The sequence below is a fragment of the Delphinus delphis genome, chromosome 7 (genome assembly GCF_949987515.2).
Source record: "Delphinus delphis chromosome 7, mDelDel1.2, whole genome shotgun sequence".
Lineage (NCBI taxonomy): Eukaryota > Metazoa > Chordata > Mammalia > Artiodactyla > Delphinidae > Delphinus > Delphinus delphis.
Genome location: NC_082689.1, coordinates 20,171,869 through 20,196,362, shown reverse-complemented (window position 1 = coordinate 20,196,362; position 24,494 = coordinate 20,171,869). Strand labels below are relative to the sequence as shown.

The 24,494-nt window shown below is 40.9% G+C and overlaps 1 long non-coding RNA gene across 1 annotated transcript in view; it reads right to left on the bottom strand.

Moving 5' to 3' along the window:
* Positions 1 to 871: 871 nt before the first annotated feature.
* LOC132428015 (uncharacterized) overlaps positions 872 to 24,494 on the bottom strand; it is a 30,921-nt gene continuing 7,298 nt past the window's right edge. The window contains exons 2-3 of the long non-coding RNA XR_009520053.1: positions 1,924 to 2,053; positions 872 to 989 (exon numbers count right to left, since the gene is read on the bottom strand). This is a non-coding gene — a long non-coding RNA (uncharacterized lncRNA). The remainder of the gene's footprint in view (positions 990 to 1,923; positions 2,054 to 24,494) is intronic.

The following is a 24,494-nucleotide window of genomic DNA, read 5'->3' as shown; positions in this document are numbered from 1 at the left end:
TCAGATAGAAGTAATAGCATCCACCCTGCTTGATGGCAGTGTGGATGGAGAAAAGTAAGCTGTATTTTGGAGATAGAGACACAAGAATGATGACTGGATGAGAGTCTGGAATGGGAGTGAGGGAGAGTTTGGAATCAAGGATGATTCTGAGTTTTAGCTAATGTACCTAATTATAGAATGGTATCTTTTACTAAGATGGAGGAGACTAAGAGGAAAAGATTTGGTAATAGAGTGAAAAAAATAAGGTAAAAGAGGGATTCCACTGTGTACTTAAAAACAGGGAATATGAGCTGGTCTTATTTATCTGTATGTTCACCAGCATGACCTTGGTGGGTGCTTAGTGCATGCCTGAGGAATTGAAAAGCACAGATATGCTACTATTTTTGTCATTTATCTCAGTGTTTAACCTCTCACTCACCCCCTTCCCCTTTATCTTACTCCCCACCCCCCCTTCTTCTTCTCCTTCTCCTCCTTCTTCTACTCTCTCTCTCTCTCTCTCGAATTCTAGAAGGTGGCCCAAATAATCAAAGACAAGATGAATCAATAACATAATACACTTTAGATAGAAATAAAGATTCTCTAAATCATGAGGACTTGGCTTGAGTTGGCAGGGTGATACCAATAAGGAATTAAAAGGAAATGAGCTCAATGATCAAGTATGGAGTCTGGATAAAAAGATGTAGACCACGAATTCCCTTGTCTCTGAGATGGCCTCCCGTTGCACTTGAAGTTTCCACCAGCTTTTTGCAACTCTGATAGATGAGACCATCACAAATGTTACCATCCCTGTGGGTGGATGTGATGATGGTTTCCTCAACTGTAAAATGAAGGGGTTGGATAATCCCAAAGACTTGAAAGGCTCCTCTCAGATCCATCACATCTACCTTTATTTGCAAATGTCTTCCAGAGAACCAGTAATACAACAGCACCAGCTCTGGAGACTTCTCTGGTAAGGTTTCATGCAGTAGACTGAATAGCACCAGACCTTTCTGTAAAAAATAACAGAAGTTAGGGAGAAGCAGAAAAGGGTCTATATTGGACTTCCCTTGTGGGAAGAAGCAGCTGCCTGCCAATTCAGGGGACAAGGGTTTGATACCTGGCCCGGGAAGATCCCACATACCGCAGCGCAACAAAGCCCGTGCGCCACGACTACTGAGCCTACATGCCACAACTACTAAAGCCCGTGCACCTAGAGCCCATGCTCAGCAACAAGAGAAGACACCACAAGGAGAAGCCCGTGCACCACAACGAAGTGTAGCCCTCGTAAGCTGCAACTAGATAAAGCTCGCGTGCAGCAACGAAGACCGAACACAGCCAAAAATAAATTAAAAATAAATAAATAAATAAACACACAACCCAATTAAGTAAAAGGATCTATATTTATATATCATTTCTGCAGATGGAGGAAACTCTTATTCTTGCTTTCATTTGGGAAAATATTACACTCTTTTCTGTATTTCTTTATAGTTCACCAAAGAAAAGAGAGAATAGTACTCTATGGTTTACTTAATTCTGAAGCACAGTTTAAGAGTTTTCAAGAAAGAAAAACCTACTGAAAGCCTCAAAAGTAAATTAAAGTAAAAAATTTATCCACGCTAGTCTCATAACAGCAGATTTCCCAGAGCTGTTCACCATATTAAATTATATATAGCACCTTTTGCCTAGGAAGGGAAATAGATATAGCCCTTTACCAGAAAGAAAACTTTACCCTGAGCAGATTATGCATATTCATGTAGTCCAGACCATCTAACAAAATATGTTATCATATTCCTCCATTAAATCACTACTCTATCCATAGTTAAAACTGAGTCCAATTTGGTCCCAAGCCTCCTGATAGCCAATGCAAAACAAACACAGAATTGGCTACAAAATATTAATTATGACAAAGAAGGAGGCATATCATTTTGGAACGACAGTAAATACCTCCTTTAAATAGTGCGAGGCTGCGAGGAGCAGTGAACGATTCGGCAATAGTCAGTAACCTTCTCACTCTTGCCTCTGCTGGCTGTGACACTTCGTATGGCTGTGTTCTTCACCAAAAGTCAAGGGCAGCCTGTTAAAACACAATTCATTGAAGGGTTAGGGCAAAACAGACCTTGGGTGGTGCCACTGAACCCAAGGATAAAAACAAAAGAACTAGAATGTCTGATACAGAGGCTATGATCCATACGTGATTTGAAATGTGACTGGTCTGAATTGAAATGGGCCATAAGCATAAAATACACACCAAATTCTGAAGCCTTTATACAGCAAATAAGGGAAAAAAGATCTCAACATTTTTAATATTAACTATGTGTTGAAAAGATATTTTGGATGTATTGGGTTAAATAAAATATATGATTAAAATTAATTTTACCTGCTTATTTTACTTTTTTAAAAATATTGCTACTAGAAATTTTGAAATCATAAAATTGTCTCAAATTTGTGCCTTGCATTGTATTAATACCAGTGGAAAGTGCCAAGCTAGAGGGATGATCTCGCCACTTTACTTGGATGTGTTGCTTTCTCTCCCCGCCCATCTTTTTCCTTAACTGTAAACTGAGGAATCCTGATACCCATTTCCAAGGGTTAAGTGGACTGGCTTGTATAAAGTGCCTAACGTGTTGACTGACATGTTGTAGGAGGACACAGAGTCTTCCTTCCCTACTTCTCAGCCCAGAAGCCTACCTTTGGGGCCGAAAGTGGGAAAATGACAATATTCTGGCTTCTAAATAGCAATAGTCCTGCTAAAAGATCTGCCTGTAAACCTCCTTCCCCGAGGCCTGGGGCTATTTTCTCTGCCTTGAGGCAGTGCAGTACTCTGTGATTTCAGTGTCTCAAGACAGATAACTCTGGTCCCTGCAGAATAGCCAGCATGATGACAGAGAGGGCCTGTTTATAGAAGAGAGGGCTAGAACACTACTCAGGGACTTTGTTTAAAATTCTTTTTGTAACCACACAGTTCTCTGTTTGGGTTTGCTGTTCTCATTAAATAAATATCTGGAGAGTCTTTAGGGATCATCTCAGATATGTGTGACCGGGGTTTTTAAGATAATGAACCACACTCTTGAGTCAAACTCAGTGGATTCCCAATTCAGCTTTTATGAGTCACTGAAGGATGGTCAAGAGGGGTCGGCAAGGGATGCAATGAAGTTCTTCCCAACGAGACCAAGAGAAAGGGACCCTTGTAGAGTTACATGCAAGATTCCTACCCACCAGTTCCTTGCATAAATTTCTGACAGACAGTGTTCAGGTCAGTGAGAAGGCACAAGGAGGAGGAGAAAGACAAGACGTATGATCTGAAAGGACAGAATTGGAGGAAACGAGAACATCTTGTTAACCTGAAGTCGGCCTGTGGCTCTGCTTCATGGTTTGAGTGAACATGTGCCAATTACTTACGATTAGCACAGAAACATAAATTTATATGTTTTTTTTAAAATAATTTGAAATACTGATGATGCAGGAATATTTGGTGATCTAAATTTGACCCTCAGCAAGTCTAAGTCATTTTAACTCAAACATTCCTGAAAGGAGATAGAGGAAATAGGGAAAAATACTTGGGGTAAAAAGAGCTTTCCTTTTTTAATTAATAAACTTTAGTTTTCAGAAAAGTTTTAAGTTTATAAAAAGTTGAACAGAAAGTACAGAGTTCCCATATATTCCTGCCCTCCCTCTAGTTTTAACACCTTTGCATTAGTGTGGTACATTTGAAAATATTAGTACACTATTTGTAACTAAAGTCCATAGCTTACATTAAGGTTCATCCTGTGCTGTACAGTTCTATGTGTTTTGACAAATGCACATGTCCTTTTCCTCTAATACAATAGGATACAGAATAGTTTCACTGTCTTAAACATTCCCTGTGAGCCACCTATTCATTCTTCTCCTCTTCCTCTACTCCAAAACCACTGATCTTTTTACTATCTCTACAGTTTTGCCTTTTCTGAAATGTCATATAGTTGGAATCGTACAGTTTGTAGCCTTTTCAGACTGGCTTCTTTCACTTAACCATAAGTACTTAACGGTTCCTCCAGGAGGTCTCTTTTTTAAAAGATCAAGAAAATAGTACCTTTCAAGAGAGATGAGGAGCATGAGAATAAATAAAAGGAAAATTTTAGGCTGTGCTATTGTTTTTGGCTCCCAGTATCTGAGAGACATACAGGACAAACTCACTCTGGAAGAGGAGATCCTAGGATAAAAGGAGTAACGTTGGCATGAGGTGAAGGGTATGAGCACAAATAAACACAGTACACACCATGGGAAAAAAGGGCTGGAGAGCAGGGGAACCTTGAGTTTGTCCACAAAGAATATAACCCAGTTGTCCAACAAGATGTTAGGTACAATTTCTCCTGGGGGCAGGAATATGAGACGATACCATTTAGAGTTATTACTCTATTATGTTGTTTTTTTCTTGTCTAGTTTAATTCACTTTTCAATCGTTGACTCAGAAGGATAACTTGGCTCTACCATGAGTCAAACTGATTTATTTACTTTTCTAGACAGTTTTTTTGTCCATTGATATCTTTTTCTAGAATAACATACTGTAGCTCATTTCATTAGAGGATGCTCACTGTAACACAGAGGGATCTGTCTTAAATGTATCCTAAAGACACAAACCTGAAATAATAGTAACATTTTCTTAAGCAAAATTTAATTTGGGGTTTTTCATGTCAGAGAATCCTGATCAGGCCAATGTTGATAGAAGACATAGGTGAAGGAGACCTTTGGGCTGGAGATTAGTACAGCCTGTGAATAAGAAGAGCTGTGGACACCTGTCCTACCACCAAACTACTGTCCATCCTTGAAGACAGCAGTCCTCAAGAAAAGGCCATCGGTTAACCACGAACTAATAACTATTCTTCTGAACTTCTGGGTCACTCAGTGTCAGTTAAATGGAAGATCCAGGAATCTGACCCAACTGGTAGCACCACCACTCATGCCCTCAACCTCTACTACAGTCTTTGATGGTCACTCCAGGAAAAAATCTCACTCTCCAAAGGGTCTTTGCCTAAATGAGCCAGTGACACACACTCAGATCTCCTCTGAACAACATGCTCAGGAAGCCATGGACTAAAGGGGCAAAATGTTTCCAACCTTCACCCCTTCAGAGTAGTGTCAAATTTGGAGGAAGAGGCAGGCCATCACACCAAACATCATCAGTGAAATCAAATATCCTGGCAGTGTGAGGAAACAGAATTTATCAGGGCTCACCTCAGGAAGAATACTGTATGTGCTTAGAAGGTATATTAAGGCACTTAGGGGCAAGGAGGTGAGATCTTCCTTCCTCCAAGGGTTAGGCTTAAGGAACCCTAGATACTTGCTAAGTAAGGAAGATGAGTCCATTTAACTTCAGGTCTTTGATTTGTTGAGTGGAATATGAAAGTCTGGGTCTAGAGTGGAATTACCATGGACAAGAGAAAGGGTTTGTATGCCCCCACCTGGGGTCCCTCTTCTCCAACTCCCCCCTACCCGCACAGCACTCAGTCTTTTCTTTAAATGAACTGTGAACAGCATTGGAAGGAGTACCAAATTATTATCTCACTCAGAGGACCTAATCAATTTATCCATTTTCCCAGGATTCCTTAATGTCTTTTCAATCCTGAATGAAGTCAAGGTTCCACATCAAGATCCATCTCCTTGAAAGACAAGGCCTTCCCATGCAGGTGGCAGCAACCTGAAGTCAAAGGTTTGCTTCTTCTACTTCCTCCATTTGGAACTCTTCTCTTTCTGGCCTCCATATCTGCCTGTCTAAACTCTATCTATCCTTTAAGATCCAGCTCAAATGCATCTCCCCCAGCAGGTCTTATCTGGAATTAATTCATCCCTTCTTTGTATACTCATAATTACTTGTATGCAGAAACAAAGGAAGTATGATGAGACTTTAGAACAAGGTACAATGTGCTATCTCTCACTAAAATGTAAGTTCATGAACATCAACAACGTCTTCCTTTCTATGTTTATGTAGGACTCAATCTAGGTACCAAAGGCCACACAGAGAATAAAATAAACATTTGATACTGTTATTGCTATTGATTTAGGGGCTACCTAGATTGCCATCCATTCTCCAAACTTATCCTTTAGGAGCAAAACAATGGTCCACTTCTCTGTGATCCATGTCAGACTCCAAGAAGCCACTGTGTGATGTGAGGAGTTCCAGAGAGCCCTGCCCTAGAGAATGTCTACTACTAGACCACGGAGTTGATGTCTGGCTAGCATTCATCTTTCTTCTGGTAACAGCACTCTGGTTTGCCTTTGGGAACATGCCTACCCACACTTAATCCACGTGGTTTAGATGGTGCTAACTCCACAACTCAGTTGTAGAGGTAGAAACATGGCCCAGATCTAGCCAGCATTTCATCCCCTTGGGCAGAGTGTTTACTTGTGAGTTGCCCACAAGACCCAAGCGAGGTCATTGATATGCAGCCCTGGGACTATTGCTAGAACTCTTGAGACAAAAGGGCTCTTCTTCCATGGTTTTTGGCTCTGAGATGTGAGCCTAGGGCCTCCAATAGTCATTCCGTCACCTCATGGCTAGAGCCTGCCAGAGAGTAATCCTAACATGAGAAGCAGAAGAAAGCTGACATAGGGTGTCAGGTAGAGATAAAATATAGGAAGCAATATGGGACAAACTTATATTAAAAAAATTGTGGCTTTTTTTCTGTCTCTAAAATCAAATCTAACTAGGTGTCCTGTATTTTTATTTACTAAATATGACAACCCGAGCGGCAGGAAGCCTGGATCTTGGTGACCAATTTTGAACCTCTCCATTACTCTACACCTCTGAACTTCTCAGCTATGTGAAGCATTACGTTCTTGTTTTTGCTTAAATTAGTTCGAGCTGGGTTGCAACATAAATTTTCCTCACTAATGTAAAAGTTCTGCTATTTTAAAGACCCATAGGTGTCCTTTTCAAAAAGAAAATATTCTTAGGAAAGAGTCATAGACCAGAGAGATTAACAGCAGGACAAGAAATTTTTGCCAGCTGTTTAGGACATGAAATGTACTCAGATTGGGTAATACCTTATGCCTGGGGGTAGTAGAAAATAAGCCAGTGAAAGACCACATAGCCTAGGACTATAGGCTTCATGGGCTGCGATCAAAAGTGTGTTACCATCACCAGTGTAATCAGTTCTGAGCATTCCTGCTTGTCCTCCAAAAAACACTTCACCTCCAAAGACTGTACCCCTACCTTAACTTCTGGGCTATCTACAGGGGAAAAGAGCAGACTCAAATCTCCAACACAAGCCCCAAGTGATGGAAAGAAGCCAATATGTTCTTGCAGTTTGAGAGGAGGAAGAAAGAGAGAGGGGGAAGAAGAAAGATTCTTTTCAAAACAGCCCCTGTCACTTGCCATCACCACCTGGGGGAAAGACAAACTGAGGGCAGTCTGGGTGGGAGAGCAAACAGAAAAGTGTCTCTCTGGCACCTGGAAGCAAGCAATCTGATCCGAGGGCCCCAGAGACAGAGCTTGAGGAGAGAGCTTTTGGGGGTGGGGGAGGGCAATGAGCTGTGCAGATTCCAAAGCCTTCCCTGCCCTGCCCTGTCTCTGGGCGCCAGCGTGTCAAGTCGCTGCAAACAAACAGCATGGGGAAGGCTGCCAGGAGAAATGACAAGGGTGTTTGTGAGTTCAGGAGGTTTGCACCGACCAGGCTGGGCAGGGCCACTGAAGATCTCCCCCTTCTTTACTTGGATTTCTGCTGTGTTAGCCAGTGCCTTAATTAAGCGACTTCTGTATTGGGGTGCTGGGCTTGGTGGGCATTTTAATTCACTTGACAATATTTTTTCTGATTTTCTTGCACCGCTTTTTGGAAAAATAAGTCAAAACTAGTATCATAATTAGGGGAACAGGAAACAGATGTGGATCCCCTTAGATCACACAGGACATCAGTGCAGAGGAAGAAAGATCTTTGCATCTATGCCGTCATTCCCAAGGCAGGACCTTCTCCTCTCCAGTAATCAACATGGTAGCTTACATGTCAACAACGGGGAACCCAGTTTATAACAATTCTCTACAATTAACTACAACAGAATCAAGTTTTTGTTATTGTTTTCAAAAACTAAAAGTTGTACTGATGGAGATAATATCGAACCCCACAATTAATAAAGAGGGCACTAAAGGTTTTATCAATAGGGTGTTTCATTCAAGTTTGGGCAAGTTCAGGAAATACCACCATTTATTATTGATTTTGGTATTCCGCATAGCCTGTATTTGTGTGGTTCTTTGAATTCTCCTTCAAACCAGTTATAACTTCTTGCTGGTTCCCTCATTAATTATTGAGGGATATAAGATCTTTGATATGTGTTCCTTTTATAATGTCCGGGAATTGTAACTTTACTCTTTAACAATGACTTGGCTAAAGAGAAAGCACAGGACACAATGCATCTGTGTTACAAGATACCATCAAGGCAGATTTTTCTCAAACTTTTGAAAAAAATAAAAGCTTTGCTTCTGCATCATTACATAGTATTTTCTGCACCCTTATCCTCTTAAGGTGAGCCTGATTCCTAGCCCTCTCATTCTCCTCATTCCTCTCCCTGCTAACCCATTCAAACAACCCTCATCCCTTCCCTGGAAAAATTGGTTTTATGTAAAATCTCATACTTGTCCCTAATCAAGTGTAACTGAGAGATAAGCATTAACGAGTGTCCTTTCCTACAGAACTTTTCTAGCATGTTGCTAGGAGACAAAGCCTGAAGTTTAAGAAAATAATTTCTAGAGGTTGAGATTTCTAGGAGAAAATCTCAGACCATTCTGTGGAAAAGAATAAAAGCTTTTCAGAGGCCCTGAAATTAGAATTTGTCACTCTGCCTACGCCCTCCTCTACCCCCTGCCAAAAAGGAATATATTTTGAGTAATAACCTTGAGATGGGCTGTTTACCTATGGAACAATGGCAAGTTATGGAGAATAATTCTGAAGGATAGGGTCCTTGCTGCTAGAAGAATTTTATTTGAGGTATAACACTATCTTAAACAATCAAGTAACAGACGCACAGAATACACACGTTAAGTACACAAAGTGAAAAAATATCTTCTATTACATAATTCACCATGACCATATATTGGGTATGAATGTGGAGAATGGCTGGATGGCAGCATCAACTTTCCATTGCCACCCCTCTGGGACAGAAGACGCTGGGCTTTCAGAAGACCACTTTGACTTTCCCACCCTGGCTCACTGTGACCTGCCATCACCAATGGCTATGTTTGGCTACCTGCAGCTAAATCTTCTGTGTTTTCCCACTGAGCACATAGGGGACAAGACAAGCAATATTTTCTGAGAATGAGTGTAATGAGAAGGTTTGATCAGATCAACAGACAAGCTCGTCCCAGGTGCTTCTCCTGATGTGACCCTTCATCACTGTGTAACCTGCCCACTCACCCTCTGATATACAGTTAAATTGCTGAGACAGGCTTTGGGACTGGCACCAGAAGCCCTCAGAACGCAGTGGCATTGTAGATCAGACTCACCTTCCACCAAGTTTAAATGGGGGAAACTGTCTGTAAGGAGACTTCCAGGGGTCTCAGACCAGAACCAGCCTGTGAGTATCCAATCTGGGGTCTTAGATGTGATGAGCTGTAGCCAACAAGAGCTCAGTCACCAGCGGTTACCAGATCTATCCAGAGTTATGACTCCATTTATTCCCTTCATCTCACTGCTGCCAACACTCCCACAGACCTTGTGCAGGACGGTCAGTCTATGGGAAAGAGCCAAAAATTCCTTCATCTGGGGCTCTGCCTCCACAACTCTGAGAACTAAGTGCTAGAGATGATCTGCCTTTCAGAACTCATCAGCCAATCTTTAAAAAGAACCTATGACTTAATGGCAACCACGTGGTTTGACCTTCACCCCTCCACTCCCTCTGCCCTCACACCCTCAATTTCCAAATATGGACAGAGTTCATGTGACACTTCTGGAACACATGTGGGTGTACAGTCATCTTTAAACTACATCACTTGAAAATGATTTAGTCTAATTCCATCAGAGAGCAAAGGGCAGACCAACAGCTGCTTGACTGTGCAGTTTTCAGAACAAGAACTAGAACACAGAGCTGGAAGTATTAAGAAACTCATTCATCTGGAAGTCTCTGTCTCTAGTCCCTATCCTGTTTACCTCACTTAAAAATGAAATCATTTAGGATGGTGTATATAAAAGTGCCTTAACAATAAAAATATGGAACATCTATTACATACTGATCAAATGCTTTATATGAATTATCATATCTAATTCTTGAAGCTGAGGCTCAGATAAGTTCAGAAATTTGCCCACAAACACATACATCTATCAGATTCCAAAGCCTCTGTTTCACCAGTGCAGCTATATATCCCCCAAGCTATGTACCTGGTTAGCTCACCCTGACAGCCGATCTAATGCCCTCAGCTTTAGTTCTGGCTCTCTAGTTTAACATGTCTAAATGAGATTAAAAACAACTCCACAGTGTCCCAACGCAAACTCCTTCACATGCCTCCACACTCCCAGAAAAGACAACTGCCAACGAGGAGGGAGTGATTCAATGACAAGGTGGGTGGCGTTGTGTGAATAAGAAGGAACAAAGCTCTTGCCCAAAGGGCATTTATACTCCACTAGTTCCAAGGCCTGCAGACTCAGTTCCTTTCAAACACCACCCATTATATAAAATGTGTCGCCCTGCATGAGCCCCACAAATTCTGAGACTTTATTTCCCAACCAGGCTGAAACAGTGGGTGTTTAATTATTATTTTTATTACTTCCTGTGTGTCAGCATTTCGATGGATGTTTTCAAACACATAAGCTCATTTAACACATTAGTAGAGACATGCAAAATATTACCCCCATTCTGTTGATATGAAAACTGAGTCCAGTAAAGATCCAACCTTGTATATTCTATATCCCTGATCAGAGCCACTAACCAAGATGCAGAAGGCAATGAAAAACCTGGCTTCTTTTCCACCTGGTCTGGGTGTTGACAACATGTGTGTCTTGGTCGATGGCCAACCTATTTGCCCTGAGTGCCCTCCTGGTTACTGAAGGAAGTTTCTACATGACTGTAGTTCCCTAAGCAGGTTGCACAGCATTTCTGTCCCTTTCTAACAAGCTGATGTCACTTCTCTGAGTGATGCTTTGTGGTATATGAGAGGGCTATATCACATAACTTTTAGGCATCTATTATTTCACTACGTAAGTCTTAGGCTAAAAGGAATTTCAGGGGTCATTTAATAAAATACTATCACGCATTGAATCTTTGAGGCTTTATAACACTTCACCATTTCTAAGCACTTTTACGTGCATTAGTTCATTTGATCCTCACCACTCTAGAAATTGTGTAGGAACAAACTTGAAGAGTTTTATAAGGATTCAATGGGAAAATGTATAAGCACCTAGCATAATGCCTGGTGTATAACACATGCTTGATAAATTTCACCTTTTATTACTGTTAACACTTTGAAATTGGTAGGCAATGTGGTCCATTTTCTATCACACTCTCAAGGATCTTCAGAGGATGGAGAATCCTGAGTTTTCTTGACCTCTCCTTGCCCTTCAATTTGCTTATTTTCTTTGCTTGTTTCCAGGTGAAGGTAAAACTCATGTTGTTATGTACTAGCATTCTCTAGTCAGACTTGCATCACATTAGGATAAGAAATTTCTCTCCAGTCCGAAAACTGGGGAAGGTCCAGTGTTTTCATGGCTGACAGATCTGAGAAGTTGACATTGGGCTCTGTTGCTCATGATGGCCTTTGGAATGTTCAACCAGCAGCTTTATAGCATTGGGTCAGGTTGGACAATGGGGTATTCTGCTGGAATGAGCTCTCACCTGGGATCTAGGAGTCAGAATTTAAAGGCTTCATCTTTCTCTACTGAGTCACTGAAGCCTTTCCTGCATGAGTTCTTGCCTCTTCAAAACAACCTGCTTCTGCTTCACTCATGTATAATTATAAAGCTTCACTGCATGAAGCTGAAACACCCCAGTATGTGACCTTATTTGAGGATAGGGTCTTTACAAAAGCAATCAAGTTAAAATGTGGTTATTAGGGTGGGCCCCAATCCGATATGACAGGTGTCCTTTACAAAAAGGGGAAATTTGGACACAGAAACACACATAAAGGGAAGACAGTGTGAAGAGACACAGAAAAAAGATGGCCATCTACAAGCCAAGGAGAGAAATTGGGAACAGATTCTTCCCATACAGCCCTCAGAAGGAACCGATCCTGCAGACACCTTGATCTTGGATTTCTAGCCTTTAGAACTGTGAGAAAATCAATTTCTGTTGTTTAAGGAACTCAATCTGTAGTACTCTGTTATGGCAGCCCTAGCATGAAAGGAAGCAGGAGTATCTTCCTAGCCCACAGAAACCAGGGTTTCTGGGAACTTAAAACACAGACCCTCTCTTTATTATGACCTGAAGCACAAGCTGCTATAAAAGAGCCACATCTGGTGGACAGGCTTCCATGACCAGGTTGAGCACTATTGATGCAGAAGGTATTAAGACTCCTCCTACTTCCTTCCCCAATATGCACTTTTCTTAGCCAAGAACACAAATGAATAATGACATGTATACTGTGGAAAGTTCTGTGGGTTTTACTCTTTCACCATGGATCTGTCATATGTTTATCTGCATACAGATGTTGGAACTTTATTTTCTGATCAATTATGAGCTCCCAAACAAAGCTCCCAGCACAAGAAAACTTAGAGATGCTCTAATCCCACCATTTCATTTTCTAGGTAAGGATACAGGGACCCAGAGAGCAGAAAAAGAGAAAGCAATTCAGCAGGTTGATAGACCCTGGCCGATGTCCTAACTCCAAGTCCAAGGTTACATCCTATACATCACATTGGTTTTCCTTCACAGAAATACTTTTTAGTATGGGAAATCTGATTAAGTTCTCCCTTACCCTGTATAGGATTCCCTTTATTTACTCCCTTTTTGGTGATTAAGGAAAAAGATAAGGCCTTGCCCTAGAATGAGGGACTCTGAGGTCATCTAACACCTCTACAATATTTTTATCAAGTGGTTTGCTAATCTCTGATTAAACACTTTCAGAGATGAGAAACTTACTATTTCATTTCAAACAGCTCTAATGATGAGAAATTCCTTAAAAGTGAACCAAAAACATGCCCAGATCAAGAAGGCAGAGACTTTTTTTTTTTAAGTTACTTAGCTTGAGCTGATGCCCAGGGCTTTTGGTCTGCCAAAGTCTCTGCAATGGTCACAATGGTTCAGATGACACCTCCCTTCTATTGGGAGAACTCCCTTCAGGGTGGTGGTAGGACTTGGTGCCCAGCTAGCACAGAGGACACTAAAAATGTCCAGTCTTTTGGGAAACAAGACAAAAAGAGTAACGAGGAGTAGTGATTTCAATTTCAAAGAATCTGCAAAGTGTGTTGAGTTGAAGAGTGGGATTCTGCCATAAGGAGAAACATTAGCTTATTTGTGAGGAGAATGTAAGGGGGCACCCAGGGCATAGCTATGGCCTGCTCAGGTCTGCTCCATCCTACATGCTGAAAGCTGGCCCTGATCCTGGCCACTGGCCCTTGAGGGAGTGCCACTGAAGGAGACGAGGCGTGGGGGAAGGGCAACAGATCAGGTGACATTTTATAGCTCTTCCACCCAGAGAATTTCTCATGGGTACCATTCTGCCCCTCCTTTACCAATAGTCACAGATGGTTATGCATGGATGGGGCTCTAAATACTTTAAGGGTAGCTTGCTGAAGTCAAGAAACCTGGCTTTATAGTCCCAGCCTTATGAACTAGGACAAGTCACTGAATTTCCATGGACATTGTGTTTCTTATTGGTCTAATGGAAAGACTGAAGTTAGAAGAGAGCATGGCATTCTATAGGGATGCACGTCTAAATATGTCCACTTCCACCCATTCAGGGGAAATTCCTGATAGACAAGTTAGAGAGAATAAAACAAATCCTGGGTTGGAATAAAACAAAATTCTTCACTAGGAAAAGCTGGCTTGGACTGTCACTTTTAACAGTAAATAACTGCTACCATATATTGAGTGATTACTGAGGTGCCAGGCTCTGCTCATCTCATTTAACCCTCCCAAGTTCCTGTGTCCATCAAGAGATGAATGTATAAAATAGATGTGGTGTGTATATGTATATATACATTATATATGTGTGTGTGTGTGTATATATATATATATATATATATATATATATATAAAATGGAAAATTACTCAGCCCTAAAAAGAATGAAATTCTTCCATTTGCAGCAACATGGATGGACTGGGTGGACCTAGAGAATATTATGCTTAGTGAAATAAGTCAGGCAAAGAAAGATAAATACTGTATGATATCACTATATGTGGAATCTATAAAATAATACACACGAATGTACATAGCAAAGCAGAAACAGTCTCACAGAAAAGAAACTAGTGGTTACCAGAGGGGAGACGGGAGGGGGAAGGGACAAGTTATGGGTATGGGATTAAGTGATACAAATTGGTGCATACAAAACAGATAAGCAACAGGGATATACTGTATAGCACAGGAAATCATAGCCATTATCTCCTAATAAATGTTAATGGAGTACAATCTGTAAAAATACTGAATCACTATGCTATATACTTGAAACTAATATAATATTGTAAATCAACCATACTTCAATTAAAAAAATAAAATAAAAGTAGAGGGTGAAAAAAACAATGTTTCACATTTTGCAAGAATATATACAAATAATACACATTAAACACATGAGAAATGATTGCCTATGGAAATTTGGTGTGCGGGCAGAGAGAGGAATGAATGAATGAAGGTAGGGACATAGCGGGATGTAAAGAAAAATATTGTCAAAATCCCTTCCTAAAAGTAATAGCGTTTATGTTAAAACCCACAGTATAAGAGAGTGGCCATTTTTCCATACCATTTCCAGTAGTGGATGTTATTGAATTTTAGAGTAATTTTTCCAAGCTGATGGTTATTATTAAACCTAAATTTGTTTCCAGTCTGATACTTGGGGTTACATTTTTCCGTGATGAGTGGGGTTGAGCTATTCCTTTGTCTTTTTCTGTAACTCAGGATATGTCTTTTGATCCTCAGGGGGTTGACAGACCTAACAGGACAGCGTCTTAGATCAACAGGTCTTCTGCTATCTACAAGAATGTCACATGGCCAATGACCACACAATCCAGAATGAAACTGAGTGTGGGTGCCATGGTCACCTCCAAACCCTCTCTCCAGCTTTTAAGTCACCGGCTAATGACTGGTGACCCCCAAATCTTTCCAAACCAGGAACCCATCTGTGCTTGGTTGGTAACCTCAGCTGCATGTTCAGAACATTTCCAACACTGTTTCAAATTCATTCACACTTAATGCATCAAAAAGCACTGCTCTCTCTGCACTGAGTTAATGTTGTGGAGCTGTTTCCATGAGCCCTTTTTGTTTAGCTGGGCTTTTTTTAAACCTTCCCTTCCACCTCTCCTCCTCCTCTTTTTTTTTTTTTTTTTTTTTTTGGCTTTTCTTGGAAGAAGTTGATTCTTTGCCAAAACTAAATGAAACTCTGGCTCCAAGTTCAACTCAGAATTTACTAGCTGATAAATTAGAAGTGGGGTGTGGGTTGTGAAGGTGGGAGGAAAGTGGATGGGGGAGGCAGGCTTTCCTTTGGGAGCAAGTTCAAACTTGGAATCAGAAGCTATTAAAGTGTCTGATTTGTGCTGAATCATATGGGGCGGGAGTCAGGGGATGATGCTGGCTACCTGCCAGCCACACACACTGCCCAGGTTGATGGACGAGCCTCCAAAGGAACTATAACAGGATTATAATTTCACCAACATTTGAAATATATCATGAGAAGCCACGTGCATGACACTGAGGAAAGCCACACCTCCGGGGCCTCTTGTGTTCATCTATCTAACCAGCACCTGAGTTTTCATCTTTGTTTCTTGGGCCCCAGACTCTCATTCAGTTTCTTACCCAAACTTCACCCACTATGATCCTTCGTCTCACCCTTCCCTCCCTCCTCCAGCTGAGTCTTTCTAGAAACTTCTTATTCAACAAGAGGTGAGGTGGAACCATGGAGAAGACTCTAAGCTTTGAGGAGTTGAGAGGAGACTCTTTCCTAAGAAGAAGATGATGATATTAGCTCATCTAACATTGAAAGCAGTCTTATAAGGTAGATAATGTTATCTCTATTCTTATAAAGAATCAAAGCAAAAAGAACTTAAGCAACTTCTCCCAGGTAACAGAGCTAGTGAGTGCAGAGCTGGAATTCGAATCTAGGATGTTTGTGCTCTTAGCCTACAACTTCTGCCCCTCTTTCAAGCGCTCTCATCTCCGCACGGAAGTACTCATCATCTCCCAAAGAATACCTTCTCTCTCATGTTCCTGAGACTTAGCGTTTGCAGTTCTCTCAAAAGGCAGAGAAGTGGAGCAAAGAACAGGTCATTCCAGATCTCTAGTTCCTTCCATGCCTTTCCTTACTCAAATTCTACTTCAAAGATCATCCAAACATTCAATCACTCCCTTTTCTCTCTCAACACTTTATTATGGAAAATTTCAAGCATGAAACACCCATGTACATACACCCATGTATGTACCCACCATCTAGATTCTACAATGAAGATTTTGCTGTTTTTTTTAATCATATCTATCTCTTCATACCTTTATTCATCTACCTGATCTATCTAGTTTTTTGGTGCACTTCAAAGTAAGTTGTAACCATTATCACATTACGCCTGTAACACTTCCGTGTTCCCCTCCTTTTTACTTTATGCAAAATAAGAATCACAGTTAACAATTATTGAGTATTTACTCTGTCAGGCACTGTGCCAAGCACCTTCTGTGCATTACATAATTTGATTCTATTGGTAATCATACGAGGCAGGTGCAATTACCACACTCATTTTACAGATGAGAGGAACTGAATTATAGAGAACAATGGCTGCAGCCAACATTTATTTAATGCTTTCTATGGACCATGGGCCATGCCAAGTGCTTGTCATCCATTACCTAATTTAATCCTTACAACAACCATATAAGGTAAATATTATTCCAGATGAGGAAACTGAGAGTTGGAGACTAATGTTCTGCAACCTATTAAGCGTTAGAACCTGGGTTTGAATCATTCTGACTCCACTATGCTCCACTTGCTCCCATCTGCTCACATCCTACTGTCACATCTCTTTTTCCTACTGCATTTTAGTTTTTTGCCTCCATTTATGTTTTGTATCAGACCATGGCCTCTCACAGGAAAGAGTCACATTTTAGTCTTCTTAGTCTCAGGTCCTCAGTCTGATACAAATAGGTACTTTGTAAATGTTTCCTGAATGGATTCATAACAATGAATAGTAGTAACTGAAAGCCCCATGTGTCAGAACCAGTGAAGTATTGCTAAGTTCATGACCAGTCTAGAAAAAGCAATGGAAATCTTGAAAGCTGATTCAGATGCTTCTGCTGGTCCCCTGAAGCTTTCTTTATACCAGTAGAACCTGCAACTCATCAAAGGCTCCCCACTTAATGCAGTCTGGGTGACCTGAAGGTTGGGTTGGTAGCCTAGACAATACAAGTGCTCTTGCTTGCCCAGGCTGGAGCACACATCTGTGCTCTTTGATTCACTGGGCATCTTTTATGTGTCCCATACATGGAGGACACCAGGCTACATGCTGGGGAAGACATAAAGGTAAAACATGCAAAGAATTACTTTAGAGTTCCTACTCTAAGCAGGGCACAGTAAAGACAAGAACACTCACCACTAGAACAAAGGCTATGATTGGGTACTTCCTAAGAAAGAGACAAGTCTAGTTTTAAAGGACTTCCAAGGAAGGACAAATCAGATCCCAGCATGGGGAGGAGACTCGGGGAAGACCTGATCAAGAAATTTTGTCATTTGGGATGGGCACAGTTTTCAACAAGCAGAAGCATGGCAGAAACGAGAGAGTAAGAGTGGGAAATACAGTCCTGTGATGCTCCAATTGCCAATCAAGTTGAAAACAGACCCAGGAAGGCCAAGTTATCCCATGCAGGGTTGGAAAACAGGCAACACTGAGGCCAAACTCAATCACCACGTATGTTTATTACCAAGTACAGCAGTACCATGGACGTAGTGGTGACCACAAACCTGACTTTCAGGTAGAAGCTCATGCAGCAGGTTGCCCAGGATCCTACCTGCTATTGAGATGCAACAAAAGGCACAGTGTGGGAAGAGAAGATCCTGAAGGACCACCTCAAATGTTATGTCCCAGGCACCAAACATGGACCGTGCAATGTTCAAAGTTCTTTACTATATATCACTTCATTTGATGCCCATAACAAGATGTGAGAGCTGTTGTTAGTCCCAGCTTTTCAAATGAGAAAACTGAGGCTAAGAAAACCTGATGACTCACCCAAGGTCAGATGACCGGGAGAGACAAACCATTGACTCCAAATCCAGTGTTCTAGGAGTTAACTCTCAGGACGGAATAGGAAGATCATGGTTTTGGAAATGGTTATGGCATGCCAGAGATAACTTCCTTTCTCCAAATCTGAGTACTTCACAGTCAGTCTGTGTTATTAACTGCCACTACTGGGGTTATAGAGTAAAAAAAAATCTAAGAATTTCGAGAAGTTAGTCAAGCCTGACATTGGGCAAAACTAGCCACTCAAATGGAGTTTACTCAAGAACACCTTGTGATAATGCTTTGTGGTTACAAGTGCAGGCTCTGAAAGTAAATTGCCTGGTTTTGAATCCCATCTTACTACCTACTGGCTGTGTGACCTTGCGTAATGACTTCACCTCTCTGCGCTTCAGTTTCCTCATTTGTATGATGAAGATAATAATTGTACCTACACGTGCAGCTGTTGTTAGGATTAAATGCTGTTTTACGTATAAAAAAGCCTAGGAGAGGGACTAGGTACATAATAATTGTCCTACAAAAGTAACTTGATGTGTCATTTATATCCCATTTTACAACTTTCGTTAGGCACTTTAAGGTTTCAAAGAATGGAGACCTGTTCAGATGACCTCAGAGAACTGGTGTTTATTATAAAGATATGTGGCATAAACTAAGACCAGGAAACTCCACAGCTGCATGATCAGGCCTCAGAGATCTGGGAAATCAGTCTTCACCTTTTAGGCTATTGCAGCCATAACGGGTCATATGACCAAACACTGTTTGTCTGCTTGTCGCCAACTTTACTGCATGCTCCTCACTTTTTCTCCTTTCCATTTTTTCCTCCTTTTTTGTCAGTTGAATAAAGTGTGTTCATCAGGCCATGGTTATTCTCTATATTATTTATTTACTTTATCCCCTTTCCTGCATCCTTGTCTTTTTTCCTCCACCCCTTAAGCAACCACTCTGATTTGCATTTAGCATGTATCTTTTGGTTTGTACCTGTTCTTGTAAAACATGCATTTTTTTAATGCATGTACTTTTCATCTTGAAAAATGCTACTTTGTTATATATCTCTTTCCATTTCTTATTTTTTTCACCCTTCACTATTTATAAGTTCATCCATATTATTAGAAGTTCCTCTGGGCTGTTCATCTCACGTTGCTTATCTCTCCGATATATACCGACCATACGTTGCCTATCTAATCTCCGCTGGTGCATTCCCAGATTGCTGCCAACTGCCAATCACTACAAACAACACTGTAATGAATATCTCTGCACACATCCCCTTATGGGCCTATGTGAACTCTTGGGAAATATGAGTAGCATTCATTTTAATTTGACTAAGTTTTGTCAGATTTGCTCTGTTTCTGGCAGCACCCTCAACAGCAGTGCATAAATCCACTCCAAATCATTGGCATCTTGCAGCTTTCTAACTTTGAATAAATGGCTTCTCAGTCATTCTCCAATTTCCACAATTCTGCTTCTTTCAGGTGCTGCTTCTGCTTTAATCCTCCACCTGCCCCAACCCTGCTCCCTTGCACTGCAGCTACCTGCTCTTGTTCTTTCTCTAATCTCCTGCACACTCTGCATGGTTTCTTCTTACTCATGGCTTCTATAGCTTTCAGGAGCAATAGTGTCTCTCGGCCTCCTTGTCTTTCTGTTTTACCTTCAAATACACTGACTGGGTCCCTCAGTCATTATCCAGTCTGGTGCACTTCTGTGTAGCAGAGTTCTGCCCCTGGGCCACCTCTCTGACTATCATTGGCTCAGACATCCACCCCTGGTCCAATCGGATGTCTCCATTGTTCTGAGGGTCACCTGGTATATACCTTATTGACCTCTAGGAAAGGGAATATCCATTGCAGACTCTTTCCATCGATGAGGGCTATGGGTATGGCAGGCGTTCAGAGTTTCATGGACTGCCCTGTACACATATTGATTTGATATCTTATTAAATTGTTCAAAATTTACCAATTTTGATGTGAGGTAGCTGCAATTATTCAGGTAGATCACAAATCTCGAAGGTTATTTTATATGTAAACACAGTGGGAAATAATCTTCTAGTTGCCCCTTGTTTATCTTGGGTCTCTCTTTTTCTTCTCCTTACATTCCTTCTTCCAACCCATACACATGTTATTAGAGAAATCCTGTCTTAATCCAAAGGACATATTATTCCCACTGCCTGGAACATTTTTCCCTAACTCTCCTTTTGGCCTGGCTAAAGCAACTCCATTCTTGAGCAGAATTAAATTTCACTTCTCCAAAAAGATCTTTACTGACCTTCACTCTGGACTAAATTTTTCTGCTGGATGTCCCCATCCCCTTCCATCACACACATCACGTTTTATTATAATTCAGTGTTGTTTTACCCTACAAGATATGAGCAACCTGAGGATATGGATTGTACCTGCCCTGTTCATTGATGCATTTCTTTTGCTTAAAAAAAGTACTTTGCATCTAGTATGTGTTCAAAAATATATTTGGGTGATTTTGTTGAATGATAGAGCAACAATATTTCCAGGGACTGGGTTTAGATCCCAGTTCAGTTATCAGGTCTGGGACAAATTGTTGTTCCTGTATTATCTACCTCACAAAGCTTTATGTACGAAAAGATTTTTCACATTGTAAAGGTCTACAAAAATATGGCAAGGACACTGGATGGGTAAAGATCATTAGATAATGTTATGTTTATTAAGAGGAACGTAAGTGCCAATTACTTGAGTAAGAGAATTAATACTCTGATCTCACTATCATTTCATGAAACAAGGGGACCCTGGAGCTTGTCTTGTCTAGATACTTTGTTTTAGTGGAAAGTAAATTAACTGAGAATCTATGACTTGTCACTTAGCTCTATACCAACAAGGCTAAGAAAAGGGGTCTTCTAGAGCTGTCTCTCACATATCCCCAGACATGTGCCCTTGTGAGAGGAAGCACCATCCAGCTGCACGTGGTCTCTGAATGCTTACAGCAGTCAGGCAGCTTCCTCTTTGGCTGCTGCCAAGCCGACCTTGGATTCCAGCTTCCCACAAGCCATTATTTCTTAGAATCATAGACTCATCAAATTCTCTAGTGTTTTTTTTTTTTTCTTTCCTCTGTGCCTCTTACTGATCCAGTTCTTCCCACTGACCTATGAAGAAGTAGCAAAAAGAGATACACATACTGGGTCAGAGCTTTCATGTGCTATGATACAATATGTACCCCACTTCCTGCCACCCCACATCAGATGGCTGTGGAAATATCTGGGGGATTCAAACGCTAGACCTCTGATTTCCAGGCAAAGTGTAGTTGTTCCCCAACATACACATGGCTTCCCAGTAAGAAGAATTATAATATTTATACTTTTTGTAGTGGTTACAGGAATTAGAAGCAGTAACAAAAGCTAATCCTAATAAGGAGTCCTTTGTGCCCAGCTGTTATAAAACAGGGTTTTTCACAAGTATTTACTCTCTCTGCAGAATGAAGCATTGAAGTGCAAAAGTTTACCCCAAGCATGCCCACTGCTTTTCTTTAAACCTTCCAAAAGACACACAAGCCTCTTATTTTTCAGGGCCCATCTGGCTATAAATTGCAATCGACATTAATTTATGAAAACAAATGACACCAGCCTACTCCACAACATTTTGAAATGGGAGAATTAGGCAGGGCAATAAAACAGGAATAAAATAAAAACACTCACTCAGACCCCATAGCTGCCCTGGCAATATTCCAAGCCACACAAAGACCCTGAGTATCTCTATTCCAATACATTTTGCTTTTGCAAAGTTACAGTTATTTGATCACAAGGCATGAAATTAGCTCTTTGTCACAGAGAGTGGCAGGAAATTAAGCACATCCAAGTCTTTTCCCCTGTGACTGGAATCACCATTCCATCTGCAGAGTATACATCAATGGTGATAACCACAGAGAGAAAAGACACTGGATCATCAACACTGGCTGATGATGTAGCTAGTGGTTTAATCTATTTTCTCTAGGACCTGCGGAGCTTATTTTGTTCCTGGGACTATTATCCAAGATTTGGGGCATGGAACTCTAAGGAAAGTCAAGAGCGTGGTTTATAAGCATAAAGAAGGAATTGAGGCAATTTTGACCTCTTTATTATGGCATCTTTATTTATTGGCATTAAGGAGACAAAATATCAATACATTGTGCCAACTAAGATACCATAAGAATGATGTGAAGAGAAAGGGCTTCACAATGTGTCTATGACTCTACACAAGGCAGCTGACCTCTCTGGGTCTCCATTTCTTTGGATGCATGAACCTTTTGCTTCTGAGTTTTTCAGTCACGAGCACCAAAGGTAGTAAAACACACATATATACACAACAAGAATATTTGGAGCTCTGAGAGACAATCAATTGGCACAACTTTAAAAACCATTTTCATTTTAAAAGGCTACATTTAACATAAAACATTTAGATGGAGGCTGGAATAGGGGCTACAGACTCTTCCTCTTCCGCCCCATTGAGGGAAAAGATACAAGGTTCATGAGACCCAAATGAGTATCAAAGGACCAGACTGTTTATTGGTGAAGAAGGATGTACCCAATCACTCTCTGAAAGTAGGATTTGTAGACAAGTTTGGAGAATAGAACTTAGACCTTAAGCTTAGTGGGGCTTCTTATTCCAGCTACCCAAATCTTGGTCCTAGGAGCCATCTGTTTAAAGAGCTGATCTGTGAGTCTGACCTGAATCCACCTTCCAGCTAGTTTCAAGGACAACAGGCTTGTCTCTACACCCTGGCACAACTAGAAAACAGAGAAAGGATGGAGACCCTCTTTTCCCCCACCTTACTGGGGCACTTTGCTCAGGGGAATTTACCACATGGAGTTTACCACAAGGAGAAGACCCAAGACCATGAGCCCTCAATTCCCATGAGAAAACACAGAAACAATACCATGTGTAAACTGTGGGCAACATTTAACACAGTCACTCCACCCACTAGTAAATGTGGTTCAGTAAAGGTCAAGCCCTCACCAGTCAACTTCACTATCCACCCCCATCCCCTTTAGGGAAGAGCAAATAGGCAGTTGGAGGGATAAGACAGAAGTATTATATTCCTTCTCTAAGAGACAAAGAGCAAACGTGGGGAGAGGAATAAAATAATTTCTTCTCTCAGCTATCAGAAGGATTTTCTAACGGAAGGAATGGAGAAAACAGAAACAACCAGAAAAAGAAACTTTAGAAAGCACTTTCCTCAGAATATTTAAAGACTAGGAGAGAACCATATCATTCTGCACTTGAGAACAGAGACATATCAAGTGGAACAAAATTCCTAATTTCCCCTCTTGAAATGCATTCATGGTGAGATTTCTCTGATTGATCCCATCTTACAGTCTTCTTGGTTGGTCCTGAGAGATGGACAAAAATTATGAAAGCCGAGTTCTCCCTGATCTTCTTCTCGAAGGTGAAGTGTTGGTCTAAGGCACCTGTGATATAGAGCCTGAGAGCAGGGTCCTCACCGTTAGGGGAAAAGATAGAATGTTATCTAGACTTTCCCAAGACTGACATGAGAGAAATATACAAAATGTGAATCATTCACTTGAGGACAGCATTGGAAGAACCGATGAAAGCTCAGAGAATGCAGGGGGGAGAAAAACTTACAGGAAAAGATTTCCAGAGATACAGAGAACAATTTCTCAGTGAGCCAGCTTGGAAAAAACAATTTAAAGGAAGCACATCTTCAGTCTGTCTTTAACAGATGTTTACTAACTCACTGTGGTCCTGGAGCCAGCTGTGGCTGAATAGGGAACATTTTCCATCACAGATCCTTTGTGGTGAAAAAGAATAAAGTTGAAAATGGATGGCACCAGACTGTCCATGATTTATCATTTTAGTCTTGTCACCAAGAATCAAAGAGCCCCATTCAGGGACGCTAGAGCAAAGGAAAAGGCAAAGAAATATTTCATTTGATATGAATCAGTTATCTGAGGTCAATCTGGAAAGTTTCTTTAGAGTAAATAAAAACCCAACATTTCAAAGAAATAAAGAATAATAATCTGGTGATCTCTCATGCCAAACTTTCAAGAATAAAGAATTTAATTTATTAAGGATGTACAGCAGCACATTCTAAGGATGGAGCAATATCTCAACAACTTAATAGGGATAGAATTACTGGGAAAGCAAGCTTTCTCCAGAGGTTATTTTGCCCTTTACCCTGACTCTAAGAAGAGCAATAGTCAAGCCAAATATGGAAGTCCCCAGTCCTTATGGCTATTACTTGTT